The sequence below is a fragment of the Balaenoptera acutorostrata genome, chromosome 2 (genome assembly GCF_949987535.1).
Source record: "Balaenoptera acutorostrata chromosome 2, mBalAcu1.1, whole genome shotgun sequence".
NCBI lineage: Eukaryota > Metazoa > Chordata > Mammalia > Artiodactyla > Balaenopteridae > Balaenoptera > Balaenoptera acutorostrata.
Window position 1 is genome coordinate 120,623,734 of NC_080065.1, and position 9,158 is coordinate 120,632,891.

The following is a 9,158-nucleotide window of genomic DNA, read 5'->3' on the forward strand; positions in this document are numbered from 1 at the left end:
AGGAAAGCGAAGAGAAAAAAAAGGCACTAGTTTGAAGTACAACATCTGGCCTGAGATCTGTTCCAAGTAAACTTCAGATTCTTGGGTATCCCTTTGAGCAGACTTTAGAAGTGTGAATGAAATATGGCTAAACATATTACTTTTGTTTTCAAATTATAGTCCTCCTCTGCACACGGATATCTTACCAATGGCCAGTTTCCTGCTCTTGTAAAGCATCCTCTAAACCTTTTTCTCTCTCCCCTTCACCCCTGCCATAGCACCCCACACAGCAGCTTCCCAATGAGAGCAGAGGTATTTGAATAAAGATTTGTTCTCTTCATGGCATTTGACAAAGTAATACTTTTGTTGCAGTTAGCTTATATGAAGTTAGATATTATTGATCTGGCGTTTGTGAAAAGTTTGAACCCTGATTTGGAATAGATATATTGACTACTGGTAAAATGTTGTTCTAGGGCACTCACTGCCTATTTCAGTAAATTATTTGTTTCATATTCCTAATTTGATATTTATAATATGTGTTACTTTTAATTTCTATGTTTATAGCAAAACACATTGGATTTAGAGATGGACCTGGATTTGAGTCCTGCACAGCCACTCAGTAGTTTATGACCTTTCTCAGGTTGTTGCTTAATCTTTCTAAGCCTGAGAGATGGGTTTGTAGTGAGAATTAAATGAGAATACAATAAGTCCCCTACATAATACGAACTTTCAACGATGCAAACGTGGGTTCACATGTTGAATCACTTAATTAGTTCACATGTCTGGTGTACATTGTCACACGCGTGCGTCCTCTACAAGTGGTTGTGTTTTCGTATACTGTACAGTACTGTATAGAGTACAGTAGTACAGTATCTTTATTTCAAGCCCGGGATATCCGGAAGCAAGTGTAAAAGCAGCGGTGATGTAGCTGGTACAGTACTAACCAGACATCGCTGGATCGGTTTTTCAAGAGGGTAGATAGAATTGAATCTAGCAAGGAACCAGAACCTGTGCCATCAGCGTCAGGCGTGAGTGAAATTGCAGCTGGCCCTCTGTCTCGCATTGCTGACGATCCTTCAGCTCTACCATCTCCCACCTCCTCCCCCTCCTCTAGTCAGTAACTCTTCTTGCCTGTTCCCTCGATGCCAGGCCATGTATGCCAGCTGTTGTACTGTACTACTGTACTTGTCAAGGTACTGTACTGTAAGATTAAAAATGTTTTCTGTATTTTTTGTGTTTGTTTTTTGTGTATTATTTGTGTGAAAATTATTATAAACCGATTACAGTACAGTACTACATAGCCGATTGTGTTAGTTGAGTACCTAGGCTAGGAACAAATTGGACTTACGAACAAATTGGACTTAGGAACAAATTGGACTTACGAATGTGCTCTTGGAATGGAACTCCTTCATATGTAGGAGACTTACTAATGCATTTGGGCAATTTGGCATACTGACAGAGTTTAGTTTCAGGTTCAAATTCAAGCTCTGCCATTTAACGTGGGACCTTAGACAAATTACTTACTCTTTTATTTTCTTCATTTAAAAAAAATGTATATAATGTCTATGCCAGAGATATTGCAAGAATTATATGGGATATATAACCAAACTAAAATACTTAACCCATCACGTGACATATTTTAGTATGATAATTTTAACTTTTGTTATACATTCTAAAAGGTCTTTTAACATGAAAGTATCAATAAAATGAAAGCAGATGTTGAATTTTCAAATTTGTAAAACGTGCCCATTGATTTGGGCATTTTGTTATCTGTATTAGCAGAACATCAGGCAATATCACAAGATATTCCTTTAACTTTCACATTATCTGAAGGTTATCTGGAGTGGGGAATGGACAAGAGAAAGAAGAGGAACATCAATTGATGCACAGTTGTTCTTTTTTTTTTCCTTTGGCTGCGACTTGCAGCTTGTGGGATCTTAGTTCCCCAACCAGTGATCGAACCCGCACCCTCAGCAGTGAAAGTGCGGAGTCCCAACCACTGGACCGCCAGGAAATTCTCTGCACAGTTATTATTATATTTTTTAATATTTATTTATTTGGCAGTGCCGGGTCTTAGTTGCGGCACGAGGGATCTTTTTTAGTTGCGGCACCTGGGATCTTTTTTTTTTTTTTAATAAATTTATTTATTTTATTTTATTTATTTCTTTTTGGCTGCGTTGGGTCTTCATTGCTGCATGCAGTCTTTCTCTAGTTGTAGCGAGTGGGGACTACTCTTCGTGGTGGCGCGCGGGCTTCTTATTGCAGTGGCTTCTCTTGTTGCGGAGCACGGGCTCGAGGCACGCGGGCTCAGTAGTTGTGGCTTGCGGGCTCTAGAGTGCAGGCTCAGTAGTTGTGGCGCATGGGCTTAGTTGCACTGCGCATGTGGGATCTTCCCGGACCAGGGCTCGAACCCGTGTCCCCTGCATTGGCAGGCGGATTCTTAACCACTGTGCCACCAGGGAAGTCTCTGGGATCTTTTTTAGTTGCGGTATGAAGGATCTTTAGTTGTGGCATGCTGGATCTTAGTTGTGGCATGTGGGATCTAATTCCCTGACCAGGGGTTGAACCTGGGCCCCCTGCATTGGGAGCTCGGAGTCCTAGCCACTGGACCACCAGGGTAGTCCCTGCACAGTTATTCTTGCTTGGAAGACTTGACTGTAAGGATACTTCCAAGACTTGAATGATTTTTTTTTCCTTCTTAAGAATTGCGTGTACTGTTTTTTTTTTTGTTTACTTGTTAAAAGATTGAGATATAGTTGATGTGCAGTATTATAAAAGTTACAGGTGTAAAACACAGTAATTCATAATTTTTAAAGGTTATATTCCATTTATAGTTATAAAATATTGGCTATCTTCCCTGTATTGTACAATATATCCTTGTAGCTTGTTTATTTTATACATAATAGTTTGTACCTCTTAATGCCCTACCCCTGTCGTGCCCCTCCCCCTTCCCTCTCCCCACTGATAACCACTAGTTTGTTCTCTATATCTGTGAATCTGTTTCCTTTTTGTTATATTTACTAGTTTGTATTATTTTTTAGATTCCACTTATAAGTGATATTATACAGTATTTGTCTTTCTCTGTATGACATATTTCACTTACCATAATACCCTCCAAGTCCATCCATGTTGTTGCAAATGGCAAAAATTCTTTTTTATGGCTGAATAGTATTCCATTGTACATATATACACCACATCTTCTTTATCCATTCGTCTGCTGGTGGACACTTAGGCTGCTTCCATATCTTGGCAACTGTAAATAATGCTGCTGTAAACATTGAGGTGCATGTATCTTTTCAAATTAGTGTTTTTGTTTTTTTCAGATATATACCCAGGAGTGGAAGTGCTGGGTCATATGGTAGTTCTGTTTTTAGTTTTTTGGGAAACATACTGTTTTCCACAGCAGTTGCTCCAGTTTACGTTCCCACCAACAGTGTATGAGAGTTCTCTTTTCTCTGTATCCTTGCCAACACTTGTTATTTGTGGTCTTTTTGATGACAGCCATCCTGTCAGGTGTGAGGTGATATCTCATTGTAGTTTTAATTTGCAATTCTCTGATGATTAATGACATTGAGCATCTTTTCATGTGCCTGTTGGTCATCAGTATGTCTTCTCTGAAATGTCTATTCATGTCTTCTGCTCATTTTTTAATTGGGTTGTTTGCTTCTTGATGTTGAGTTCTATGAGCTGTTTATATATTTTGGATATTAATCCCTTATCAGTCATATCATACGCAAATATTTTCTCCCATTCAGTAGGTTGTTGATGATTTCTTTTGCTCTGCAAAAGCTTTTAAGTCTGATTAGCCCCACTTGTTTATTTTGCTTTTATTTCCTTTGCTTTAAGAGATAGACCCAAAAAAATATTGCTATAATTTATGTCAAAGAGTATTCTAGCATGTGCTAGAAAGCATGTGTTAGTTTTTAAAACAAAAGATATATAGCCTATTGTCCTTTTGGGTTTTTTTGGCCATGCCATGGGGCTTGTGGAATCTTAGTTCCCTGACCAGGGATTGAACCCCAGGCCATGGTAGTGAAAGTCCTGAGTCCTAACCCCTGGACCACCAGGGAACTCCCTGTCCTTTTTTATAGTCACCATTTTTATGTCAGTTTTAATATTTTGAAGGTGGGATTAGTGAATCAGTATCTCCAAATGCTATGTTGGGTATACTATCAAACACAGTAAGTTGAATCATAATTTATGGATTTCTTTATTGCTTGAGGATTTGACATTTCCTAAACAGAACTTCTCAAATCTGTTGTAAGCTCAAGTACATCTCAAAAAAATCAGATTCAATGAATTGAAAAGGGGAGGAAGAACATATTAGGTAAGTAGGTAATTGACCATTAGGTAATGGCTTGGATAAGTATTTTTTATGTTATTTTCTTATTACTATAACATCATCAAGTATTAATACTATAGGTATTCACATCTTATTACTCAGTTGTGGTAAGCCAGCCTCCCATATGGCTCCTAGTGATCCTCACCTCCCGGTATTTATGTCCTTGTGTTGTCCCCTCCTACATTGTACATGGTAAAATGTATAGCCAATAGGATATTGCAGAAATGATGATGTGTGATTTCTTTTTTAAAATTTATTTTATTTATTTATTTATTTATTTTTGGCTGCGTTGGGTCTTTGTTGCTGTGTGCGGGCTTTCTCTAGTTGTGGCGCATGGGCTTTTCATTGCGGTGGCTTCTCTCATTGCGGAGCACAGGCTCTAGGCGCATGGGCTCCAGTAGTTGTGGCATGCGGGCTCAGTAGTTGTGGCTCGCGGGCTCAGTAGTTGTGGCACACGGGATTAGTTGCTCTGTGGCATGTGGGATCTTCCTGGACCAGGGATCGAACCCATGTTTCCTGCATTGGCAGGCAGATTCTTAACCACTGCACCACCAGGGAAGTCCCGATGTGTGATTTTTGAGTCTAGGACATAATAGACTGCATTTATCATTGCTCCCTTGGATCACTTGGTCTGGGGGAAGCCATCTGTCATATCATTAGAACATAGAAACTCTCCTATGGAGAGATCCACATGGTTAAGAACTGAGCCATCCTACCAACAGTCAGTGTCAACTTGCCATCTTGGAAGCAGATCTTCCAGCCCCAGTCAAGCCTACAAGTAACTGCAGCCCAAGCCAACATCTTGACTGCAATCGCATGAGAGATCCTGAGCTAGAACCACCCAAGTAAGACATTTCTGAATTCCTTACCCACATAAATGGTGTGAGATAATAAATGATTATTACTATTTTAAGACAAAGTTTTGGGTAATTTGTTATGCAACACTAGATAATCAATACACTGATTGTACATGATTGTTAGGTTATACTAAGTACTCATGTACCTAAGGAATAACCAACTCATAAGATTTCCCTTTCAAAATGATGTTAAGACACAACTATACCAATAAGGACATTAGCAACTATCATTATCTTCAACTAACTCCCCCCTAACCCCCGCCGCGGACTTTCCATCATGCAAGCCTGGCAAAACACTAACTCTGGGCTAATTCTGGCTCCCTTTTACTCCAGGGCTGCTAAATGCTATTGGAGAAAAATGCTTAACTGCCATTTGCCACTATAAATTCCTGCTTTGCAACCACAGCTGGATCCCCAGCACTATCTTAGCAGTATCCTTAGTCAGCTCTCATGCCATTCTTTATTTAAGTTATTTCAGATTTCCACTCTCCACTCTCCTTAGATACTTAGATTACCACATGCTCTCTCTCAGCAGACCACCTTTCTTCTTGACAGAGAAAATAGCTTATCTGCATTCATCCTTTCCTCCTATTACAATGGAGGAAATATTCCTCTTACTGTCTCTAGTTTATCCCTCTTTGGATCCCACCGTACTTTTTCCTCAGAAATTATCCTCTCTCCTGTATCTGAAACCTCTCTCAGTAGGATCCTTCTCATTAGCTTTTAAACACAATCAATTTAGTTAAATCTAATATTTATTACACAAGCTATTATGAAGTATTGGTTAACAGTGTGATAACATTTGAAATGGGTTACTGGTTGTATATCAGTGTAAAAAGTTTTGAATTCAGATTGATTTTCTAGCTTCAGCTCTGTCAGAAACTCCCTATGTGACACTGACCCATTTTCTCTGGCTTTAGTTTCCTAATGAGTCAAATAAGAATGATATCTCTGGGAGAAAGCCATCTGAGTGAAATCATAAATGCCAAGGGCTTAATACCCAGATCAGAAATGCAGAGGTTGGGGCTTCCCTGGTGGAGCAGTGGTTAAGAATCTGCCTGCCAATGCAGGGGACAGGGGTTCGAGCCCTGGTCCGGGAAGATCCCACATGCTGCGGAGCAACTAAGCCCTTGCACCACAACTACTGAGCCTGTGCTCTAGAGCCCGTGCTCCGCAACAAGAGAAGCCACCGCAATGAGAAGCCCATGCACCGCAATGAAGAGTAGCCCCCGCTCTCTGCAGCTAGAGAAAGCCCGCGCACAGCAACGAAGACCCAATGCAGCCAAAAATAAATAAATAAAATAAATAAATTAAAAAAAAAAGAAAACATTAAAAAAAAAAAAAAAAGAAATGCAGAGGTCTCCTTGTTTTACAGTTGAGGTTTATACTTGTGATTATGCCAGGTAGCATCTCATGTACATCAAAGTAAAGCATGGTTTTGATTAGGAATGAAACTTAGGGTATGGCCTGTGATTTTTTTTTTTTTTTTTAGAGTTTTCTTAACTACTATACATTGCCTGATCTACCTTGTGCTTCAGGACACAAGTCTCTTAAATATCTTGGGAGGCTACTTAATTATTGAAGGAGCTTAGTTTAATCTCCTTTTGTTATAACTGCAAAGCATATCCAGTATTGATGAAATAATAATGAGTACATTGGGTCATCTTAAGTCCATCAAAATACAAAATTAAAATGATAAAGACAGGAAAGGAGCTTGGAAGAATAACTATGTGAATACATGCCCAAAGTATTGATTTATTAAATTAATTAAATATCCTCTTCAGATTAAAGGTATTACATTACAAAATAACACAATCCAGTTATCTATTCTATTTAAAAAATCACCAAAAACTTAGTGACTTAAAATAACAATTTTTTTCAACATCTTTATTGGAGTATAATTGCTCTACAATGGTGCATTAACTTCTGCTTTATAACAAAGTGAATCAGCCATACGTATACACATATCCCCGTATCCCCTTCTCTCCTGCGTCTCCCTCCCACCCTCCCTATCCCACCCCTCTAGGTGGTCACAGAGCACCGAGCTGATCTCCCTGTGCTATGCGGCTGCTTCCCACTAGCTATCTGTTTTACATTTGGTAGTGTATATATAAGTCCATGCCACTCTCTCACTTCGTCCCAGCTTACCCTTCCCCCTCCCTTTGTCCTCAAGCCCATTCTCTACGTCTGCATCTTTTTTTTTTTTTTTTTTTTTTTTTTTACGTCTGCATCTTTATTCCTGTCCTGCCCCTAGGTTCTTCAGAACCATTTTTAAAATGACATTTTTAAAATTTCTGTTTCTGTGGGTCAGGGATTTGGAAAGAGCTCAAGCTGTGCATCTCTGGCTATGGTCTCTCAGGCAGTAGTAGTCCAATGGTTGCCGAAGCTGCAACAGAATGGGGCCAGGCTCAGCTGGTGATGGTGGGCATTTCTCTTCTTGAAGTGTCACAGCTTCCCTATGCAAGCTAGTTTGAACTTCCTCAGAGCATACAGCCTCAGGACAGTCCATCTACTTACTTAGTGGCTCAGAACGCCTGTGCAAAACTTCCAGCAAAAAAGGATAAAGCTGTGTAGCCTCAGAAGTCATACAGGATCATTTCATACACTGCCACATGCTCTTGGTTATATGTGAATCACAGGACCACCCAGATTCAAGGGGAGGGGAATTAGATTCTACCTATTGATGGGGCAGTGGCAAAATTACGTTGCACAGCAGCATGTGGGATGGGGAATATTTTTGTGGCAAGCTTTGGAAAATACACTTTGCCACAGTGATCTAAATGAAAGTAAATACTTGTCTGTTGATGAGAGAGAGGGAGGGAGAGAGACAAAGAGGTCCTCATGACTCAATAGATAAAAAAAATTTAGGCAAACCTATCAAGGGGGACAAAACACCAGGAGTGCAGGTGTGTAGCTGTGAAGAACAATTCCAATTATTATCAGATTCTTGTATGAACAATCCCCAGGCTGTATGGTGTTGGTGTATAGAGTTCATCGCAGCCAAAGGAAGAGGATGATGTCAACTTTTTTACCCCCTAGAAACGAAACTAAAATCAAAGTTTCAAACCTGAATGCAATTTTCTCACTGCAAATAAGTGCATGTGCCACCTGGTGGCGAGACAGTCAAATTCGCATTCTATCCTGTTGGCTGTATTCATTGAGTTTCCATCAGAGATTGTATATATAGTATTTATCGAAAGGCAACAAGTCTAACATCTGTAAGTGCATCTGTCCAAACAACCAAAACACAGAGAGGGAAAAGGACATAACAAAAAGGAAGGAGTTGTAACCACAGGGCATCCACGTTGGAGTGTCCAGATGAGTCAAATCAGCCTCCTTTTCATTAAGCCTAAATCCCCTTAATCCTCTGTCCCACTGGCTTTATCATGACCTTCAAAACCAGTATGGAGGGTATGGGAGAGAATAATTTAAAGAAGAAAATATTTGCTACTACACTGTTGGGGGAGAGGGAGGTTGTTGGTCAAAAGATGAATGTAGTGATCAAGAATGTGGGCTCTTCCACCCATGTTGTCCACTGTGTCAGATCCTCCTGGGACCACTAGAAAATTTACTATAGCAAAACTACCGCAGCCTAGCCTCGGTCGGTCTCTTATAGTAAAAATTATTCGTTGTTTATGTGAAATTCAAATTTAACTGGGCATCCTGTGTTTTATCTGGCAACCTGGGAAGGATAATATGGGTGAGGAAAGGGATCTGACCCTGGATGGGGCACTCCAGGAGGACGCTTCCAGGCCTTTCTGGCCCGGGAACGAAGCGCTGGGCGGGCGCAGGGTGTGCTGCCGGCCGCCCGGCCCCGATTGCCGGGTGAAGAAAAACGGCAACGGGCCTCTGCCGGAACCCCGCCCAGGACCTGAGGGTCAGGAAACTTCGAAAAGACCTGAGATGGCGGGCGCTTGGCTCCCAAACAGCCCCGAGCCCCACAGCACAGGCCACAGACCATAGGCGGCCGCCCGGCTCCA